The sequence below is a fragment of the Peromyscus eremicus genome, chromosome 12 (assembly GCF_949786415.1).
Source record: "Peromyscus eremicus chromosome 12, PerEre_H2_v1, whole genome shotgun sequence".
In the NCBI taxonomy this organism is placed as follows: Eukaryota; Metazoa; Chordata; class Mammalia; order Rodentia; family Cricetidae; genus Peromyscus; species Peromyscus eremicus.
In genome coordinates, this window is record NC_081428.1 from 52142787 (window position 1) to 52166615 (window position 23829).

General features: G+C 39.9%; 1 long non-coding RNA gene across 2 annotated transcripts in view; it reads right to left on the bottom strand.

Annotated features, from left to right (window-relative positions):
• Positions 1 to 1186: 1186 nt before the first annotated feature.
• LOC131922657 (uncharacterized) overlaps positions 1187 to 23829 on the bottom strand; it is a 47696-nt gene continuing 25053 nt past the window's right edge. The window contains exons 4-5 of one of the 2 annotated variants that reach the window (XR_009382353.1): positions 5562 to 5781; positions 1187 to 1413 (exon numbers count right to left, since the gene is read on the bottom strand). This is a non-coding gene — a long non-coding RNA (uncharacterized LOC131922657). Of the gene's footprint in view, positions 1414 to 2851; positions 2965 to 5561; positions 5782 to 23829 lie in introns of those variants that run through there. The other variant, XR_009382354.1, reaches the window with a different exon arrangement.

Below are 23829 nucleotides of genomic sequence, written 5' to 3' on the forward strand. Positions count from 1 at the left end.
CCTGTCTTGAAGTCTCACTGTACTTCAAGCCTTAGCTAATCTTTTTTTTTTTATCAGTAACTATCCCAACATTAAGAAACTTCTATTCAAATAAGAAGTTTGATTTAGCAAAGAAAAAACAAATTATGACTTGTTCAACTTCTTTTTCTCTATAAATATAGTTGAGTACAATATAGACCCTTTAATAGGGAAGTCTTAAAAACAATCTATATTAACAAAAAGCTAAGTAGCTGACCAGGAGTGGACAACAGTCACAGTAGAACATGGAGAGGACATATTTGGGATTTATTTTCCACAGGAATTGTCATGGCAACAAAATTTTAAAAATAATAAAACCATAACTTAAGTTGGCAAGCTGTAGCATTATAGTCATTTCCTGGACCTTCTAATTTCCTTTCCTGATACTGGGATAAGGTATTCTGACAAAAGCAACTTTATTCTGGCTCACAATTTAAGTCACAGGGAAGTCGGGGGAGCAAGAGCTTCAAACAGTTGGTCCAAGTCAAGAACCAGAGACCAATGAGTGCATGCTGGTCATCAGTTCCCCTGTTTTATATAGTCCAGGATTCCAGCCAGGGAATGGAGCCACCCACAGTGGGTAAGTCTCTTCACCTCAATTAACTGTAATCAAGAAGACAATGCTCCACAGGTTCTCCAAAGGCTTGCCTCCTAAACAGTTCTAGAGTCTGTTGACATGTAACACTAAGCATCACACTGGATAAGCTACAAAAGTACAAACCTTTGAGGTCCCTGATAGAAATATACATACACATTTCATTTGTTTGGCCTTTGATGAATTTAGTAGTGTGTGTGTGTCATGTATCTGTGCCTGTGTCATTCTTATTTTCAATGTTATCCCTTTAGAAGGTCTCGCCACCCCCTTACTCCTAAGTAGCATATGCCTCTCATATTACTAACACTTCTTTAACTTCATCTTCATGGTGTTTCCAGGATTGACCTGCATTTTTGCATGATGATAGCACCTACATAAATATTGGCTAAATGAATTAAAATGTCAAAAGTATTTTATTCTTTTCTGACATATAAAACTCAGTTGATTGGTAGCCTTTAGATTTTAAACATGTTTTTGCTCATCTCGGACATATGATTTTAAAGCATTCTATTCTTGTGTGTACATCTTCCTTCACAGATGCACCAATCTAGTATTTTTCTTACCCTTTTCCTGACTTATCCTGCCTACTTTATAAGATAATATGGCTTAAAATTTCCCCGGAAGTGAAAATGGATTGTAACTCAGACTTTCATTGCTTATTCTTTCCTTTTAATTCATGGTCATTCTTGTTCCAAGCTGGTCCTCGTTGACCTACTCAGAATCATTACTGGGAACCAGAAGATGTTATGTAATTGAATTGGTATCGCTGCTGTCACCATCAATTTGTGCAGGAAAAAAGGCTGAGGAAACACAAAGGCAGAACCTGTAATTGAATTTGGTTACTCCAAAGGTAAAACACAGTAGCAATTTTCAGAGAGCATGGCAGGTCAGTTGGTGAATGGGGTGGGGATGAGTGAGATAGATTGTCCCTAAGTTGGGAAGGGGATTATGAAAGCTGAACAGATGGACTTTGGATAACGGAGTGCTCAGAAGTCACTAACACTGTAACTTTCTCAAGGTCAACTCTTCTCTCTAGATATTCAAGTACAGTGAATAGTGCATTAAGAAACAAGTAGGAGATCAAGAGTAGTCGGTTCTAGTTCTAATTCCTCCAGTAAATATGAACTAATAACAAAATTATTTAATTCCTCTGGACCATAGTTATCTTATTCTTAAGATTGGGACAGTAATGAAATACTTTTTTTTTTTTTTTTTTTTTTGGTTTTTCGAGACAGGGTTTCTCTGTGTAGCTTTGCGCCTTTCCTGGGACTCACTTGGTAGCCCAGGCTGGCCTCGAACTCACAGAGATCCGCCTGCCTCTGCCTCCCGAGTGCTGGGATTAAAGGCGTGCGCCACCACTGCCCGGCATGAAATACTTTTTTTCTCAAGCTGCTAAGAGGACAAAATGATGTATCTTTATTTTCATATAGTGTGTCACTGTATGAGATATTCAGAAGTTAACCCTATTATTATTCTATGATCAAAGCCTCATCCCAGCAATGACTAATTATTTTAGTTAGCTTCTTTATTCATTGCAGAAAGCATACCACAGAGAATTGTCTATCTCACATTATATTTATTTAGCTTTCAGCTTCCTATAAATATGAATTATCATGGCCGGGAATTTACCAATCCAAAGCCAGGTATATGAAAGTGACATCTTATAAGGGTCCTTATATTGTAGCATTTATCTAGCCATAGAGAAGGATGATGCTTGCTTTGATAATATTATATCGATCTTATTTATTTGTTCTGTTTTCTGCACTCTGATTTTTGTGGCACTATTCATTTAAATACTAATTCTAAGGAGATCACATGACAAAAGAGTACACTCTCATAGATAAGCTCTCCATTCTTCCCTTTGTACCCAGAGTTTTTCTTTTGCACTCTTTTTGTTTCTCCACATCTTGTTTTGTTTCATGATATTCTGAAGTCCTTTTAATGCTTTAATCCTGGTCTTAGTCATTTAACAGGAATACTGAATTGGTTAAAATGTACTCCTTTCAAATATTCTCACAAGCTGTTGGAAGGTTAACAGTGCTCACAGGCTTCAGCTCATTTTGTTTTGGGTCATCTCTTTCTTACTCTCAGAGGTGTTAGGAACTGTAAACTAAAAATTTGAGATTCCAGTGAGAGTCTGACATCTGTTGTTTTTGAAGGGCAATGTTGTCCCCGTTGCTTCCCTGTTGCTGTGATGAGACACCATGACAAAGGCACCTTATAAAAGAAAGCACTGAGTTGGGGGCGGGCTTACAGATTCAGAGGGTAAATTTATGACTGTCATGGTGGGGAGCACAGCAGCAGGTGGGCAGTCATGGTGCTGGAGAAGTAGCCGAGAGTTTATATTTGATCTACAGGCATGAGGCAGAAAAAGAGAGATTGAGAATGGGGTGGGCTTTTGAAACCTCAATGTTCTCTCCTAGGGACACACCTCCTCCAACAAGAACTCATCTTCTAATCCTTCAAAAACAAGTTCAACCAACTGGGAAACAAACATTCAAATATATGAGCCTATTGGACTATTCTCATTCAAACCAATACAAGGTCATCTGTAACACAGCACTTAAGCCTCTGATTTATACCTCTGTCTGAGAATGATTATCAGTAGCATTCCATTTTCCCCACAAAGATGTTTTAATTTGGATAACAAATAACAGAACCACCATACTAAAGGCAATGTTTCCAAAGTACCTTCTATCTCTCAAAACTGTGCTGTGAGAGCAAGAAGTTTCTTTGGAACCATTTGAACCTCTCCCATGATGCTGAGGAACAGCTGCAGTAGTTTTGATCAGCCAAACACTTTAGTGTTGCCAGAACTGGCCCTCTAAACTGAATGAACCAAATTATGCCTCTACTTTTGAGCATTTAGTCCTAAAATTATAACATTAACCTGGAATCTAGATATCCTCTCTCTTTCTTTAGTTGATTGATGTTATTTTCTAATTACATACTTATAGTCTTTAAAAATTGAAATACTATGAACTCTATCATATAAAGGTAAACTGCCCTCATAAGTATAAAATAATGATAAAGGCAATATTCAACATACTCACCATATATTTAGGACTTCATTAAGTACGTTTTTGTGTGTATATGTACATCAAGGATCTGTGATAGTTTGAGTGAAATTGGTCCTCATACTCTCATAGGGAATGGTACTGTTAGAAGTGTGGCTTTATTGGAGTAGGTATGGCCTTGTTGGAGGAAGCATGCCACTGTGGGGGTGGGCTTTGAGGTTTCCTATGGTCAGGATACTGCCCAGTATCTTAGTCAACTTCCTATTGCTTGCAAGCCAAGATGTAGCCAGCACAGGTCTGCACACCACCATGCTCCCTGGCATAATGATAATGGACTGAACCTCGGACACTGTAAGGGAGCCACCCCAATTAAATGTTTTACTTTATAAGAGTTGCCATAGTCATGGTGTCTCTTCACAGCTATAAAAACCCTAACTAAGACAGGATCTAAAGAGAGTTGCCTTACAGAAGAGTTTCCACAATCTTTCTAAAAGTAACAGGAGGCATTCTGGGGGCTCCAGAGGCAGATGACCCTTTACATTGATTTTTCTGGGAATCTGTTCTATTTAGTAGTACATGAATTGAAATATTGTGAGGGTGAATATTGTTGTTGTTTTTTACTTTTTTGGGGGGTCCCACCCAGCTCCCAAATAAATAACACAAGGAGGCTTATTCTTAATTATAAATGCCCAGCCTTAGCTTGGCTTGTTTCTAGCCAGCTTTTCTTAACTTAAAATTATGCCATTTATCTTGGCCTTTCTCTATTTCTGTATACCTTTTTTTCTTACTCCCATTGCTGATTGTTGTAGCTGGGTAGCTGGCCCCTGATGTCCTTGTTTACTGGCTACTTTTTCTTCTCCCAGATTTCTCCTTCTATTTCTTCTCTCTGCTTGCCAGCCCCATCTATACTTTCTCCTGCCTTGCTATGGCCATTTAGTTCTTTATTTAGGTGTTTTAGACAGGCACAACAACACAGCTTCATAAGTTAAACAAAGGCAACATAAACAAAAGTAACACACTTTAAAATAATATTCCCCAACAGGCATTCTTACTTCCCCTCTTTGTTGCGCTCTGTCTTTTCATCAGAACCTGTCAGTTGATTGTACAATGTTTTCTATTTTGACCAATTCAGCATGTTAGGAATTATCTGGTAGTTGTACTGTGACTCTTGGACTGGAACACTAATGGTCCTCTTTAGCTTGGATGACTGTATTTAATTGCAGTGATATGTTTGGACAGGTCAGTGGTGACAGGAAGCAGATGCCCTGAGAGCCCTTATTTCTCAGGTTGGTCAAATTTCTCAGGCTGGCTTGGTGGTCAAAGTCTCCATTATGCATAGACTCTGGTTTGGAAACCTAAAGCACAGGTCTACAATCAGACTTTGAGATTTCTGCTACACGGAAACCAATGCATTCAAACTAATTAATAGTTATGAATCCTAAGGTTACATAATTAGCTTTTCCCGCTCATTAATGTGATAGAATGGAAACAAAGTGGGGGGAAATGGACATAATAGTACTACCATATTTATTTTAGTTCCTACAGGGAGTCTTCTGAAGTCCTTGGAAGCATTTGAAAGAATGTAAAGGGCTACTCAAAAGTTAGGCATACTTGAGTGTATTATACCATCTTAGTAGTATTTACATAGATGTTGTGGATATTCAGGTATTGTATTCTGCCTAAGTCAAATGAGATTACTGTAGTTTATGCCATTTGGCCCTATTGGGCCAGTATAATTCCAGTGTACCTTACAGTATTAAAACCTCCTGGAGAGAAGCTCTTTAACACAGGATGTTCCCATTATGATCAGATATACATCTGATCTAATGTAAAAAAAAAAAAAGTCTCTCCAGCTTAATAATCAAGTGATACCCTTTAATTCTTTATCAAACAACAATTCAGGTGTAAATTATCTCTAAATTGTTTTTCACCTTAAAGGCAGGCTTCTTGATAATTTTCCATTACTTCTCACTCATCTTCTATTTTCTGATTTTCTCATTTCTAATGTTGATACATTCCCATAGGGTGCCTGGCCTCTGTTACCTCTGCTATATTTTAAGCTCATCTGTGTTCCAATCTTCACCTTCAGGGCCCATTGCTAATTCTCTTCTGCCATTATCTTTTGAGCTCCTCAGAGCTGGGTTATTAATCCTAACAATAAAAAATACTTTTCATACATAGCACATTTCTGGAAACATCACAAAAAAAATCAAAATAACGAGGTTGATGACATTTTTTCTGATTATTCAGTTCTTCCTGAGTTGGATTTGATATCCTGTTTAATGAAGGCAGCAATAGCAACAACAGTGGAAGGTGGAGGTGTTTGTAAGAAAAAAAAAAATCACAGTGCATAGGATTATCCCGGCTCTCCTAGCCACTCTGCTAATCAAGTCAGTGATGCAAGCTTCAGTTTTTCCCAGAAGGCCCCTCTCTCCATAATGACAGTGAATACATTTGATGCTTCTTACCATGCCCTAGATCCCTGACCCCTTATCCCTTTAAACAGTCACTGCTGCTAAAAAGAACCCCAATGACCTAGTGGCATTTAGCTTCAGCTGAGTAGCCCCCCCCCCCACCTCCCCTAGCTTACCATTGAATTGCAAATCTGGGCAAGCCTCAGTGAAAGCACTGCAATTTCTCTTCTGCATCTTCTCTCCCCTCCCCCTCAGGGACAGCAAAAGCCCCAAGGAAATACAGTCAGCCTCAGCTAGGCTGCGCCTCTCATCAGATTAACTCCATATTTAATGAGACATGTGGTGAACAACCAGCTGCACTCCATCCCGTTTCGCTCAACGAAGGACCAATGGGTCTGGAAGGCCCTTATTTGGAAGAGTTGAGACCATGTCTGGTACTTTGGAACCTGTTTCTCTGGCCTGAAAGAATCTTTGCAGATTTCAGTGAATCAGGCTTAAAACCTAAGAAGAAACCTGAGCATTCTTACCTATAGGAGATGACAGAGTTAGGGATTTATAAACTTTTGGATTAGGTATTCAGCACTAACAAAACATTTCTTTTGACATAAGGTTATACTCTTTCTGTGTCTTAGGACTTCTGGCTTCCTTTCCTAGTATGTAAAGTGTGAAGATAAGAAAAGACAATACTTAATAAAATATTGGTTTATTTGATTTCATGTGTGTGAGTGCTTGTCTACACATATGTATGTACACTATGTGCACACCTAGTACCTGCAGAGGCCAGAGGAGGGCGTCTGATCTGGAACTGTGGGTTACAGAAGGTTGTGCCCCACAGATGGTTGCTAGGATGTGGACCTGGTCTTCTGTAAGAACAGCAAGTGCCCTTGACCTCTGAACTATCTCTCTATCACCAAGACAGGCTAATTGTGAAAGCTGCTCTCTGTTCAGACTCCCTTGGGAGTCCACGACCTGGAAGCCTTCAGTGGAACAAGATACCTTGAGGAAAGAGTTGGGAGGAGACCACAGCATTGGCTATGTTTATTGACTTCTCCATGCATTTGGCAAACTTTCAGAGTGCTCACTAGATGTAGGCACTCTGGTGAGTAAGGACAGTGGCTGACGGCAAAAAGCTCATCCACATGGGAAGATAATGGCTCATCGTAATCCACTGTGGTCACAACATAATCAAGATCCATCCACACAGAGTATTATGGGTTTACAGAGTAGAGACTTGTAGATCTATTTCAGGAAAAAGATGGCTATGCTCTGTGTACATGCTAAAAACTACTACAAGCTAAGCTCTACTTTCTTTATCTTTCTGAATCTTCATTGCTAATCACCTTGGCTTTTGTTTGCTCTGCATCTTAACCAAGGATTTGAACTAGGGTAATTTTTTCCAACTATAAGGTAGATAATTCATAGAAATTATTTGAAGTACTTACTGCCTGGTTTTTTGTTTGTTTTGTTTTTGTTTTTGTTGTTCAAGATGGGGTTTCTCTGTGTAACAGCCCTGGCTGTCCTGGAACTCACAGAGAGTCACCTGTGTCTGCCTACTGAGTGCTGGGATTGCAGGTGTGTGCCACCACTGCCAGACTTTATTTTACTGTTTAAGAACAGTAGAGTCCTAGATTAGAATCTGTTGAATCTGCCTTGAATATTTCTCTATCCAAAATGTCATCAAAAATGTAGTTGGACTCAGCCAAACCAATGTATCTAGTTACATATCTTAATGAAGAAAAGGAAACCAGCACTATTTTAAAATATTAATACCACACATTCTTTTGAAGACAAGCCAAAAAGCCAGGGTAGACTTCATCTCTGCTGATGGTAAGAGAGCTCTATATTCATCCCCAGGTATAGCCCTAGGCCTCTACATTATCTCGGATAGTGTGATTGTATAATAGAAAAAGAATATTTCATTAGCCAAGATACCTGAGAATTGGTTTCAGCTCTGGCATTAACGAAGTTAGTTAGCTAAACTGTTTAAACTGAGAATATTTTCTATTAAATGATGTAGCTGGATGACATATTCCCTAAGTTTTCTTTCGGCTCCAAGAGTCTTTGTTCCTCTGTAAGTCACCCCAAGGGTGTAGGGTGGTTGGCAAGAGAGGTTAAAAGTATCAAAATAAGTATGAGAGTATGTTCTGGGGTGGCTTCTCTGGGCAGCCGCCTCTGGCAGACGATTTATCAAGCGGATTATTTATAAGGGAACGTTTCAGACACTGGAACATAAGCAAAGGAAGGAGATGAAGCAGGAATGATCAGAAGGCAATTGAATCTATGACTACATCAATGGAAAGTAGATCTCTCCAAGCTGCGCTGAGTTGGGAGAGTGGACAGCGTCCTGGTGTCTTTCTGTCCAACCATCGCTGCATACATACAGGCTGTGATGAGTGGCTTTCTTTAGCTGCAGTGATACTCACAGGAGGCTGACAATGAGGACTTGCTACCAATAGAACGCACTGGTAGTTGAAAGAGTAAGTTTTTCAGTCCTGAGGTAGGTTATGAGTATCTCCTCTTGGGGCGGGGTGTCTATGAACTTCCACATACTGTGAGTACTAGAGAAATGTGTGTGAGAACAACTAATACCTTTCCATGCTCAGTAAAAGCTAATCTATCCATTCTTCCATCCATTCATCCACCCATCTGCACCCCCCACCCATCCATCCATTTATTACTGTTTTTTTCTTTTCAAAGGTCATAGAACTGAGTTGTCATCTCTCTTACAAGAAATAAAAAGTCCTTCTTTAAAGTAGGTTGAATTTATTAAGAACCTCCCAATCTGAAGCTGTTGCAAAGCTCTGATTATTTACCAACAATAGTGAACAACAAATTGAATATTGCTGTGCAGTTTATGGTGTCTTTAAATATTTACTCATCACAACTAACTTGGACTTTACAATCTACATACAGGTATGTGGAACCAGGAAGCCAGTTACTTGTCTGAAGTCATGGAGGCAGCATGATGAAATGAACATCAGACTTTGAATTCAGTCCTGTTGATTACTAGTCCAGGATTGGTCCTGTTGTATCAAGCCAGCAGGATCTCAGGGGCGATTGATGGCTTACAAGACCCGGGCATCCGGCAGTTGGCTTTGTTAGTGCAGTACTGACTGGGTGGGGCTGGGAGCCCCGGCTGTTCTCATAGTCTTTCAGACCCCAACGGCTCACATAAGCCTCTGTACTATCAATTGACCCATGGGACTTTTAATTTTATGCATAGAGTGTATTACAGATACTTTTGGGGGATGTACGGGAAAAGGAAAAAAAAAATTCCCAGGAAAAGAATGCAATGTGTCAGTGTGCTATAGGTCACTGCTTCTTAAACATTAATTTGCACTTTTATCCTTTAGAGGTCTGTTTAAGACAAGGAATGATTCAGCAGGCCTGGAGTGTGTGCTGAGAACTGCCATTTTCAATAAGTGGCCAAATGATGTGGATCCTGTGTTCTCGTGAACGGGTCCCCACTGCTCCCATGGGAGAAACCCTTGATCTTTCACAAAGGAAGCACATGATTAGTCCCAGCTCTGAAGGCTAGTTGGAGCCAACAATCTGAAAGAAAGAAGTTGGAAGAAACAGGTCACTATGTAGTGACAGTTTCTCTCCTCTTCTTCCTTTTCCCAACTTTCATCCTATGTAAGTAAGGGAGAAATAGTGACAAACCAGGGAGGAAGGGAGGGGAATAAGATAAAAAGAAAGCTTGCTAGGCAATGTCTTGGTGTGTGGTCAGAACAAACCTTGCTGTGGGTTTATGAGGCACTGGTCACACACGATGGATTCTGGTTTGGAACCTGTTCTTACTTTTCACAGGGTCAAATATCATCCATTTTGTAAATGAGCGGAAGTCAGATGGATGAAACCTGCAGACGTCAGGGGGAAAGATGCTGCAGATTATCTGTCACCCAGAGGAAAGGGAACCCTTGGGGTTAGAAGTTTTTTTCCCTGAGGAAAGCCTTGTGGTCCTGTTAACCAGCTCAGGCTAATGGACAGTGGCTGAGGATTTACACAGCGGAGATACCCTCCCTGCCATCCCTAGGGTGCCACTTTCCTCCTTGATGGTGTCTGTGCTGTAGCATGTGGCTTCACTTCCTGGCTTCTCCAGTTAGTGGAAAGAGTAGCTGGAAACATGATTTTTGAAGTGTTTTCCCTGCTAAAACATTCCAGTTGCTTTCTTCTATGAGAGATGAAATATTTCTCTGAGCAGGAGAAGGAGGGAGCAAGGAATCAGCTTCAGTCAGGAATATTCTTGAGAGGGACAGGAGGTGTGGGGGGTTCTTTTTCCTACATAGCATGTTCTTTGAAAGCAATGCAAAGAAATATGAAAACCAGGCCCTGCTCACTAGAGAGCCACCAATGAGGTGATGGAACACACGTGTGAATGGAATACCTTAAATAGGTAGGACCAAAGCCATGTGAGGTATTCTGTTCGGGAATGTGTTGTCTCTATTCCTGTCTCCAGGTGGTAGAGTTGAGGTGGGCAGAGTGGATGCCGGCAGCCATTGTCTCTCTCTCTGTGTGTGTGTGTGTGTGTGTGTGTGTGTGTGTGTGTGTGTGTGTGTGTGGTGAGAGAGAGAGAGAGAGAGAGAGAGAGAGAGAGAGAGAGAGAGAGAGAGAGAGAGAGAAGAGCAGTGGTTGAGCCTTTTTGAGACCACGTGCCTCTGGAGACTTGGGCGGAGAACCGAGTTCAGGCTCTGGCGCCAGCTTTCCAGAGGGAAATCAGAAGCACGGTAATTAGACATCTCACCCCTCAGGCAAATGGAGAAGGAGTTTACTTTACCTACATGCCAGCCTGCAGTGATGAAAACCAGGAGGGAACAGCAGGATCCACCTGCCAGCCCAGCCCACAACCCCCCTGTGAGAAGCGGCCATCTGACTCTGCCACAAATGCTGTTGACTTGAGCATCCGGGTTCTTTTTTCATGAAATTTTCCCCTACTTGTTTGAATGATTGATTACATAGAATCACATTCAAGCCTTCTGAGAAAATGGCACAGCGTGAAGCAGGGAACTAGAAAGAACTAGGGATGTGTGATTTCACTTACAGGAAATCTCCATGGAGCTAGAAATAACTAAAATTTAGAATAGCCTGTTTTGCAAGAGCATGCATAGTTTTTTTTTTTTTTTCTGATTTGCATGTGTTTTTCTATTGAGTTCTGCAGCAGGCCTTAAGCCAGGCACTGCGATAGCTGTTTCATGTATGTTAAGACCTCAAGACCGAGAATGAAAGAATCTGGCCATCCCAGGGTCACATAATTTATAAGTTGCAGATTTGGAACTCAATTAAAGGTGCCTCCACTGAAATTCAAAACAGATCTATTGCTATCTTTCTTGTTGCACTGTACCTCCTTCTGGGCCTATTTTACTATTACCTGTAGACTATAGACTTCAGTCCCATTTGCAGTTTGGGGTCATACCCTTGGCTATCATATCCTTTCTGACTTAACAAGACCAGAACTTCCCTATTTCATTCTGAGAGGGCATAAAAGAGCCAGAAGTCACCATGCCTAACCTTCTACCTACTGTGATTTTAGGCAAGCATGGGGTATTTGCTTTGTACTGGTGCTCTGAGGACAATCCCAGGAACCATATTCTGAACCCAGCAAGTGGGAGGCAATAGAAAAGAGTAGATAATTAGCATGATAATTAGTCACACTGCAATAATACTCTGGCCTTACTAGGGATTAGTTAATCTGTTGAGACTTCATTTTACCCATTCTTCAACAGGGATACTAATACCTCTCAGTCACTGTGAGGGTTAAGGAATCCTTGTAAAGTAAGTCCATAGTGTGTCCAGTTCTATAATGTTGAATGAATGTTCTTCTTTATTTACAGTAAGACCTTTGAAAGAAAGTTTGACTTTGAATGACTTGCAAAATTCAAAGTAAATTTAGTGTAACTCAACTAAAATTCCAGCGCTGGGATTCTCTAGGGCTAGGAAATCCCACAAAACTGTAAGCCTCTTCAAGGTCAAAGCTATGTTTCTAGTATTCACAGTTATTATCTGCAAGGCTTTACATGGGGACATAGTTCTCTAGATGCTACTTGCCCATGGTAAGATGGCAGGAGGGTATGTGTATATATATGTAGAAGATGAGGAGATGAAGATGTGCTCTTTCTTTGACCAACCCAAGGTCTTTGGGGTCCTTCTTTAGAGCTTTGCCTTTGGAAAACAATTCTCTTCTTTCCCTAGACTTTTGCTGAGTGACATTGTCTCCGGTATACTTTCCAACTCTCATTGTTGTGGTTTAAATGAAAAATGTCACCCACAGTCGTGGACATTTGAACAGTTGGTCTCCAGTTGGTGGTGCTGTTTGGGGAGGTTTAGATGCTGTGACTTTGCTAGAGGAAGTACATCACTGGGAATGGGCTTTGAAATGAAAAATCTTGCACCACTTTTCTTCACTTTCTTTGTTTCATGTTTTCAGCCAAGGATGTGAGTTCTCAACTTCCTGTTCCTGTCACCATGCCTGCCAGTAGTTGCTATGCCTCATCCCTCTGAGACTGTAAGCCAAAACAAACTCCTTCTCATCCAAGTTGCCATGGTGATGGTACCTTATCATAACATAGACAAGTAACTAATACACTCATGATCATGATATTGGTTATAATAAACTGGCTTACTAGAGATGTGAGAATCTATACCCACAATAAAAGAGAAACAGTCATTTTAATTGATAGCTCCTTTATCTCTGAAGATTAAATTCAAACTATCTTTTTTTTTTAAACAAACTGCTCTGAAATTCTCAGTCCATCTCCTTCTATTGATTATTCATTGAGTCTACATTCTTACTAGTTTCATCCTATTTTTCTTATTAGACTAACCTTGAATTCAGGGGATTCTCTGGCCATTTCCATGGTCATAAACTGATGTACCATTGGCCTGGAAGGCTTTATTATTAGTTTCACTAGAACTCTCTTTTTCAAATTCTTTCTAAAGAACTCTCTCATCTTTTATAAACTGTCCTTTGAGAATCTCATTTCTTAACCGGAGAAAACAAAGAGGCTCTATGGTTAGAATATGCTAAGAATTGAGATCATAAGGCACCCGAAGATTGCCTGGCTGTGACATTATTAGTATGCTGGTTTTTCTAATGGTCATATCCACCTAGATACACTGGTGGAGAGGGGGCTTATGGCAAAGTGCTATGTGAAGGCTGTTTAGAGCCTATTTTACACAGAAATAGGTTTCCAGATATGCAGTTGAAGGTGCCTTGTGGTTATTGTTTGTCATTATTGGGATCTAAGGTCCTAAATTAAAAATAGTGTGAACCAGATGAATCTATAATCATATACTAACTTTGTCTGTTACCTGATCTAGGATCTTAGGATATATTTCAATTTCCTCATATTTTAAAATGCAAATATATTACACAATGTATATGATTGTAATGAACAACAAAATTTATGGATCTAAAGTATTTCTTACAGCCTTGTATATGTTGGATGTACAATATGTGGGGTTGTTAATCAATTTAGCATTTGGAGGCTATTTCTCCATGAATTTCTTACTAAAATGTTTAGATGCTTCCCTCCTAAGAGGATAATGCCCTGGATTTATCAGCTTAACCAGTTTTTGGCATGGGAAAGTTAGGGTCCAAGGACTTGGAAAACGAAGAAAGGAAGTTGGGAGAGGAGGACTTGGGAAAGAGATAGGAGGAGCAGGTAGGTCCAGTCTAGGTAGAGACTTGCAGAAAGGTAGGCAGAAGGCAGCAAAGTAGCTGGGGAAGCCTGATGAGCAGTGACCACACTGAAAGGGGGTGATGAAACCCACAGACTGCAGTGGAAATAGATGTCATTTACTAAGACTGGATCAGTTATGCCTGTGATCTTAGTGCCGAGGACTATTACAGCTGAAGTCTCAGAGCTCCCACCTATGGAGTGAACCTTCGTCCCTACAGCACTTCATGAAGGCATCTAAATACTTCTGTGTGTCTCATGCCTCAAGCTACAGCAAAAGGGGCTTAGGTTAGAGAGATGTTGGCCATTTTATAAAATAAGGTTGTCAAGACAAAAATCAAAACAAAGGACTAAGTATGATCTTCTAGTTTGTTAGCCTGTTGTTCATTTGTGGGAGACTGACTTTGGTAGGTTTAATATTGAGCCAGCTTCAAATCCCTCTTTTTCTGTTTCATTCTGATCAAGCCACTATTATATGTTTATCTATAGAATAGTTAGGTTTCCTCCTTCTTTGAAACCTATGTAGCATCTGGGACGTAAGATTATCTCAGGAAACCTTTGCTGTGGGATGGTCTGTATGTCAAGTGTGTTGCTGATTGGTCAGTAGATAAATCACTGATTGGCCATTGGCTAGGCAGGAAGTATAGGCGGGACAAGGAGAAGAATTCTGGGAAGTGGAAGGCTGAGGGAGAGACACTGCCAGCTGCCACCATGACAAGCCGCATGTGAAGATCCCGGTAAGCCACGATCCATGTGGCAAGGTATAGATTAATGGAAATGGATTAATTTAAGCTGTAACAACAGTTAGCAAGAAGCCTGCCACGGCCATACAGTTTGTAAGTAATATAAGTCTCCGTGTTTACTTGTTTGGGTCTGAGTGGCAGTGGGACTGGCGGGTGAGAGAGATTTGCCCTGACCGTGAGCCAGGCAGGAAAACTCTAGCTACAAACCTTTGCATCCCAAGTCAAGATTGAAGAAAGTGAAATGTTTGGGGTTTTGTTTGCTCTTGTGATGGTTAATCTTGAGAGTAAAAAATGTCCGGCTATGGAGTCACCTAGGAGACACACCTGTGAGTATGTTTCCAGAGAGATGTAACTGAGGAGATATTACCCTAAATAACAGAGTCATCATCCTGGTCCAGGGCTCTGGACTAAGGAAAGAAGAAAGCACCGGCATTCATCTCTTGCTGCTTCCTAACTGTGGACACAGTATGAACACTTGCTTCACCCTGACCCTTACCCTGTTGTGTCTTCCCCAGCATAATGCACTGTATTTTCAATCTAAGAGCTAATATGAATCCTCCTTCTTTCCTTGAGTTGCTCCCACCACCCCCTGGCTTTTTTTCCCTTTCCATAATGAGGTAGAAGAAAGCCATCTTACTGGAAATGTTGATCCTCTGTGGCTACATGGTTGTGTTTTAGTAACCATACCTTGATTGCTTGAAGCCCTCTGTCCCCATCCATTCACCTACTAAAGCTGTGAAGATTCCAACTAAAGACCATTCAAACTTCTCAGAGATTACCTTAAGTAAAGATGCTTGTGGTTTAATGGCTGTGTGTGGGATTCATCCTAGAGACTGGCTACAGAAATTCCTGCTGTCCCTCATCCCTCCTGTAAGTCAAAGTAAACATATCAGGATTCTTTGCAGTTTTGGGTCCCAGTGAACAATTCATGGGTGAATTTCTTGTGCTGGAACTCTAGTTCCTGCTTGAATTGGACCTGCAAATAAATTAACCCACGCACGAAACTAAACAGGAAGTTATAACACCTGCTGTGTTGCCTCATCTTTGATGTCCCAAATATTAAGAGATTAAAAAAATTAAAAAACGATAACTCAGTTTCAGAAGAAACACCAAAAACACTCAGAGGGATGCAAGGGTCTCCTGGAAACCCTGAACACAGCAGGAGCAATGTCCAGCTGCAGTACAGCTGTGTGGAGTTTTCTTGTTGCTGTTCTTATTATTCTTATTTGGATTACGACATTGATTTAATTCTATTTTTAATGAGGGGGGGCAATGGCTTAAAAACAGTGTCCATCACATGTAATTAAGGGGAAAAGGCATTTGTAAAAAAGTATCTGATCAAGGAGCTCAGAGACATAAATTGTCCGCTAGACAAGCAAATAGAAGCAGTGAAAGCATAATTGGAAATATTAGGATTTTGCTAACAATTTATACTTTCATTTACTGAGCAATTAGAGGTATTTTTATACTTAATTCTTGCCACTCTATTACCAAGTGTGTATGGAGGTTCCTTTATTTATATTAAAAATATGTGTAATACATAGAGCGTTGATCTAAATATTACAAGTGAGAAAGCTCATATTTGAGCTCAAAGCCTATTCTTTTCTTAAAAACTGGCTCACAAGAAAATATGTATTTAACCTTAAAGAAGGAAGTAAAATAAGACTAAAATGACGTAAAATATAAAGTACTAATTTGGTTTCAAGGGCACAAAGACTGTACTCTGCGTACATCTATTTCCTCCTTTGTTCTTTAGGCTGTTATTTCATTCATTCATTTATTTGAGAATTTCATGTATGAGTATGTATATTTACATGAGTATACTGTATTTACATTGTTTCTCTCTTTCCTCTTCTCCTTCCAAGTCCTTCCATGTACCCCAGTTCTCTCAAATTCATGACTTCTTATGCTTTAATTATTATTGTTAACACACACATACATACACACCACACATACACACACACACACACACACACACACGCACACACACACACACACATTTATAGATACAGTCTGCCAATTCCCTTTAGTATTGCTCTTACATATACGTGTTAAGGGAGGACTGACCACTTTGGAGATTCTATCAGGGGGCTCATCCCTGCAGAAGATGGATTCTCTTTGTCTCAGCAGCCATGGTCTGCCTTCAGCTTTTCATCAAGGGGCGGGCTGTGTAAGATATGTCCTCATCCACCTTGACGTGTTAATTGAAATTGTCCTTGTTCAAGACTTGTCTGGGCAACCTTATTGTGTGGCTTTCCTGTCATATATAGAAGATACTATCTCATATCAGATTTCCTGGTTCTCTGGCTCTTAACCTTTTCCCACCCTCTCTTCCATGAGGTTCCCTGAGCTTTAGGTGAATGGGTTAAGTTGTACATTTAGCCATTAGGGCAGGACACCACATGGTCAGTTGTTCACTGCATTTTAACCAGTCGTGGATTTCTGAAATGTTCTTCCTTTTCTACAAAGATACATCTCTTGTTTCATATAATTGTACTGTCTCCTTTTTTTTGGCTCACTTTTTATTCCATACACAGATCAATGTTGTTTTGTTATTAACCATGCATTCTAATTACCCATTCAGCATCCATTCTAATTATCCATTCAACATTCATCTACTTGCCAGGAATTACAAGAGATGCAACAACTCAGAAGGCCAAGTTCTGTTCTTGAGGAGCTTATAGCTTGTTTGGGGAAATAACTGTGATAAAAAGCACAGCGGAAAATGTGCCAAAAGGGAAGTAGGCATCTTGGCTTCCCCATTTCTCATTTCCACAGATAATCAATAATTAATCCTACTTTGTATTTTGCTTCTACCTGTCTTCCAAGGAAACCAAATGCCCTGCATATATTACCTTGTAAACACTCTCCAAAGCAGAAAAGCCTCATATTTGAATTATAAAAACCCATCATCTTGTAGCATGTGCAGCCAGTTCCACATGCTCTCTCATGCCTTCATTGGCACAAGGCATTGAAATTCAGGTTGATCATCTAAAGTACATGGTACCAGCACTGGAGTCACACACCTTATTTTTATTTAGATCTTTCTGAGCACACACCCCAACTTTTCATTTACAGACTATGTATTGATAATCTAGTCACTGGGCCAGCAATGGGAAAGAAAAAAATGAAACAATATTTATCCCACTCGATCAGCAGGAAAAAAATCATAAAGGCAAATTTGGGGACTTTTGGAATGTTGAGTTATATGAAGACTGACCGTGCAGGCATGGTGCTGATTGCCTGACCCTCAGATTTTATTTACCTATTTGTTTGGTAACTTATACTCTCATTTGATACCTTCACAACCTAGAAAGGTTGTACTTCCTTCTGGGTAGCACTTTATCACTCAAGTTTCCTTATAGTTAGAGGATTTGGGACTCAGATGTGACTTGGACAGGGTAGTGAGACTGTAATGAGCTGGAGTTCAGCCACAGATTGTTTTCTGAAGCTCATGTCCTTAACAGCTCTGCCTTTGTTCTTCATAAGACTGAAAGAGCTTTAAGGAAGCCACATGGAGATCGAGGCTGGATGTCTGAGGAGACTGGACAATAACCAAGAAAAAAGACAGGAGTGGAGGAGCACCAAGGTTTAAGATGAAGCTGTGCCTTGTGTGTGATGTGACAGAAGTCTAACTCAGGTAATCAGAAACCAGATCTTGGGGGCAGCGTAGATAATCTAAGCAGTCTTGGTCTAAGGACACCTGAAGACTTCTTTAGGGTATCTGCCTTGCTTTCCCCACCATTTAGCTCTGGGGTTCTCTCTCTCTTTGCCCTCTAATGAGACCAACTCTTCCCATTAATCTCTTGACTATTAACTATCTCACAGTTTTATCATTGGTAAGAGAAAGCATAAAGTTCTTCATAAATCTCAGTTGAACATCCCAGGTAGAATCTTATGGTTGATTTTGCTCATATTTTGTTCTTTGATTTTTTTTTTGTTATAGCCCTGGGGATCAAATGAATGACCTCAGCAAACCTCCTGCCATAGAGCTACATCTCCAGCCTTATGTTCTATGTATTTTATTGACCTTGGTGCAAGAATGCATTGATTGGAACATCACCCCAATGTACCAAATAATGGTAGGGAGAGAATTGTTTCCTTTCCTGGGAAAAAGGACAGATGTAAGTTGAACCATCAATAATTACAAACCAGAAACTGGATTGTGCTGTGGGATGTCTTTCTGTATGCTGTGAATATATGTTGTTCTGATTGGTTGATAAATAAAGCTGATTGGCCAGTAGCCAGACAGGAAGTATAGGTGGGCAAGCAGATGAGGAGAATTCTGGGAAGAGGAAGAGCAGAGTCAGGAGATGCCAGCCAGTCACAGAGGAAGCAAGATGACAAGGCAGAACTGAGAAAAGGTACCAAGCCACATGACTAAACATAAATAAGAATTATGAGTTAATTTAAGTATAAGAGTTAGTAATAAGCCTGAGCTAATGTCTAAGCAGTTATAATTAATATAAGCTTCTGAGTGATTATTTTATAAATGGGCCACAGGACTGCGGGGGCCTGGTAGGACCAGAGAAACCTTTCCAGCTACATGATTGATCATCAGAACAACAGATATGAGAAACATACTATGCATGAAAAGTGTACCTTCAAGTAGGGTGTTTTATTTTATTTATTTTTTTTATTATATGACTTCCTGCTGGGCCAAAAGCTAAGGCAAGCCAACCCAAGATCTATGAAATTATAGAACCAAGAATTCTTCAACTGTATGTTCTTCCTATTGCTTCTTGTTGTCCAAATAAACTATCCTTCCTATGGTTATTTTTGTTTGTTTGTTTATCTGTTTGCTATTGGTTTTAATTTAAGTTATTTTCATATAATACATTTTGGTCATGCTTTCCCTTCTCCAATGTCTCCCTGATCCCACCTACCTCCTTACCTTCCCAACTTTATGTTCTCTCTCAAAAGAAAAAAAAATCCATAAAAAAGAAACAAAATAAAAACAACATGAACAAGAACCACCTCCCTCACACAAACCACACAAATGAAAATCAAAACAAACAAAAAAAAGACCAATAGGACAAAAAAACAAAGCAAAGCAGAATGAAATAAATAGTAAAAAAAAAAAATACTATTGAGTTCATTTTGTGTTGGTCCATCTATTCCTGGGCATGAGGCCTGCCCTGGAATGTGGTTGATATAACCAGTGATATTCCATTGGAGAAAACTAATTTTCCCATTGGCAACAGGTATCAACTTCCCACTCTCAGTGCTGGGATCCTGTCTGGCTTGGACCTGTGCAGGTCTTTTGTGTGCTACCACAGTCTTTTGAGTTCATGTGTGCATTGGTCCTATTGTGTTTGGAACATACTGTTTACTTGCTGTCATCCATCACCTCTGAGTTTTACAATCTTTCTATCTTCTCTTCTGCAAAGATCCATGAGCCTTGAGAGGAGGGGTTTGATGAATAAATCCTATGTAGGACTGAGTACTCCCAAGTCTCTCATTCTCTACATGTTGTCTAGTAGGTCCCTGTGTTAATTACTGTCTACTGCAAGAAGCAGCTTTTCTGATGTTGGTGAAGCAAGATACTAATCTATGGGTATAGCAATATGTCACTGGAGTAATTTTATTGATGTGTTCTTTTAGCAGAATAATAGTATTATATTTTTCTTTAGGTCAGTGAATGACCTATCTAGTCTTAGGTTCCTGGTCACTTTAACAATGTCAGGTACGGATTAGATAGAATAGGGGAGGGGAGGGGGAGGTAGAGTAGGGAATACAAGGAAGAATAACTAACATTAGCACCTTTTGAAAAGTTCATATGGAAACTTATTCCTATAGAAGCTTACATACACACACACACACACACACACACACACACACACACGTCAGTGAATGAGTGATAGCTTAAATAGAGTTGCTTTATAAAGGGGAGAGAATTATCCCACTAAATGTCATAGGCTACTAAATTAAAACACTATTACTAGTAATTGGTTAAATATTTTGGAATTGTTAGGTCAGTGGGGTCCCATACACCCCATCCAAACATTGCAGGCTATTATTAATACCATTGATTTCCTTGTAGAACTTGATGGGAAGACCCTGTCACTGAAGCTATCATATACTTGAGTCATAGAACATGGAGAAATCTATCTGATACTAAAATGGAAGCTTCATTGCTGTTGGTTAGCATTCCTTGTGCTGGAAGATCCTATGCATATTACTGAGGGAGAAAAGTAATCTTCTATCTTATTCCGCTATGAACTATGGTAATTATGATAATGACCCGACTAGCAAGATATAATCAGTAGCACAATAATGGCATGAAGTAACTGATCATTTTTTGATTGGATTTAATGCCTATTCCATAAGATGGAACCCATACCCAAGACTGTCAATGTGGTCAAGAACCTGAGACTAGATGAATCATGAGCCCTAGGAGAAAACCTACCACTATTCTGATAAATAAACAAAGAGATAAAATGACTCCTCATGACATTGCTATATCCACAGATCAGTGCATCCCTCATCTCTCATCAGAAAAGCTTCTTTTTGCTATAGGTGGCAATTAGCACAGAAACGTACAACCAGTCAATGTACAGAGAATAAGAGACTTGAGAATGCTTGCTCATAAATGAGATGTTTATATCACACCCCTCCCTTCAATGCTCAGAGATCTATGCAGAAGAGGGAACAGAAAGAATATAAAAGAAGGATGTAAGATGGATAATGTGGTGGTTTGAATGTATTTGACCCCCCATAAGCTCATAGGGAGAAATGGCCTTGTTGAAGGAGGCTGGATGACATGAGCGTTCAATCCAGACCTTGAGGCTGGAGGGCACACCATTAATCTAGGCCACACCTTCTGTTGGAAGTGTGTCACTGTGGGGGCGGGCACTGAGATCTTTTTCTCAAACTTCATTCAGTGTGACAGTCAGTCAATTTCCTGTTACCTCTGAGTCAAGATGTTGGACTCTCAGCTCCAGCACCACATCTGCCTGCACCCTACCATGCTCCCCATCCTAATGATAAGGGATGGAATCTCAAAAACTGCAAGCAAGCCACCTCAATTAAATGTTTTTATTTATAAGAGTTGCCGTGGTCATGGGCATGTCTCTTCACAGCAATAAAACTCCCTAACTAAAACAGATGACTATTAGGAAACAGTGTAGACACTATAGGGCAGAGGCACATATGAATTCACAGACGTGACAGCATACACATAACCCACACAAGCTCAAGCCATACCAAATCCCTGTATGATGGAGGGTAGGGTCGGTAGACATGAAGTCCTACAGCTACCTGAAGGCTTTTGTTTGGAGCCAGTAAAAGGAAAGTCAATTTTATTCAGTGGAATGATGCTTGGTATATTGACTATACTCCAGGGCAGAACCAATGCCTAGGGATAGTCAGCTAACACAAACTGGACATTATGTTTTTTAAATTAATTTATTTATCCATTTGTTTTTATAGAGCTAATTTGGAGATGAGTGGGTAGTGGGGTCTGGAAGGATCTGGCAGGGGTTGGTGGAGGGGATGAATAGGCTTAAAATACATTGTATGGAACTCTCAAAGATTAAACAAAACTAGTTTTTTAAATGTATAGATCAGCACATCAGTTTCTCCCAAGAACATCTAGATATGACATTTTTTTAAATGCTCCCTTTCTGTTCTTTCAAGTTAGAAAATCTGAAGCAGGCTCAGTAATTTGTAGACAATGCATCCAGTTGACTCTGTGACCCAGAGCCACAGCTTTAGGACATTTGCATAGCCAAGTGGTTTCAGCTGCAAGGTAAGGAGATCCCCCTGGGGAATTAGAGCCCCCTACTCTTAAGAATTAGAGATTGGATGACTGATGGTAATCTGTTATCACTTGCTGCACTGAGGGGATTCCCAGAATTTATTAACTCTACAGATTTTTAAATATATGATAATATTAGCAAACCAGAATGCATTGGTTATTGCCATATTTTTATATTGCTTGTATAAAAAGTAAACTATTGGTCAATACAGATGTCACTAAGTTAAAATCAGAGTAGGCAGGGAGGCAGGCATGTGTTTCTTTATAGGGTCTTGGGGAGAATCTATTTCTTGGATTTTCACATTTTGCAGAGCCCACTTTAAAGCTAGAGCCCTTAAAGCTAGTGACAGTACATCTCAGTGACTATTCTGTAGTCACAGCTCCTCTGATCATAGCCAAAGAGAGCTCTTCAATTGTTAGGACCATAGATCCTGAACTTAGTAGATTTTTCAAAGTCTCTTTTCTCCATTTAAAGAACCATATTTCCGAAACCTTGGACTTAGGATACAGACATCTTGGACAGCATTTACTCTGCCTACAACAGCATAAATGGAAGGCTGGAATGCAGGACCTTCAGTATGAAAAGCAGAAAAGTCTTGGGTAAAACCAGGACAAGGTCGTCCCTTAATTGGAGAGCAGGGTACAGAGAAGAGTGACACCACTGTGATGCAGGTCACATCATGCGGCGTTGAGAGACCCTGAGGCCAATCTGCATGTCTGAGCAGAAGTGATGAGGAGGCAGATCTGCATTCCTTAGTGGACTAGTCCGTGGTTTTGTGTGACCTGGCTCAAATTTTCTCATTTCCTTGCTATGGCAGGGCCTCTCAGTTGTAGACCTTTTTCTCATGGTGAGGATAACCATACTAATTTATTGCTAATCACTAACCATGAGTAATTCATTGTTGCTTATAAAATGCCACATTAACTACTGCTCTCATTGAGTTACCAAGTTCTGATAGTAGCAAAAACAAATCACGACATTAATTGTCTGAATCTGGCTCTATGTGTGTGATCAGCATGCAACCAGGGCCTTGCTGCGTCCTAGAGAGAAATGGTGAGACACAGTCACAAGAAGGCAGGCTGTAGTACAAGCTCTTGCAGGGAAGCAATGTTCCATGAGTATTTTAATGTATATGGTATATATTAAGAACACATTTTTCTTGTGTAAATATCTAGCTGTCTTTTAGTTCTACTGTCTATTTAGATGAGGTTCTCCCAAACCGAATTCCCTTTACTATAGAAAGCTGGAAATGGAAGTATAACCTATTAATTATGCAGCTGAAGTTTTGGGATGCAATGTCCAATCAATTTTTATCCCTCTGTTTATAGTGACCAGATGGAATTTAAGTTGAGTAAGGTTTTGGCTTTTATGAGGTGATAAGTAACTGTTAGGGACCAACTGCTCCTCTGTCAGGAAGACAGCAGTACCATTTGGGCAAAGATAGATACAGAGAATTCAAATCCAAATTTCTTATTACTTGTGTATCTTAGGAACATTTTAATCTTTGCTATCTAATTTTTTATCTTTAAAACTATATATTAATACCTAATATTTATTATGAAGATTACCTAACAACATATATTAAGTTCTAAGTATCTGACACCCC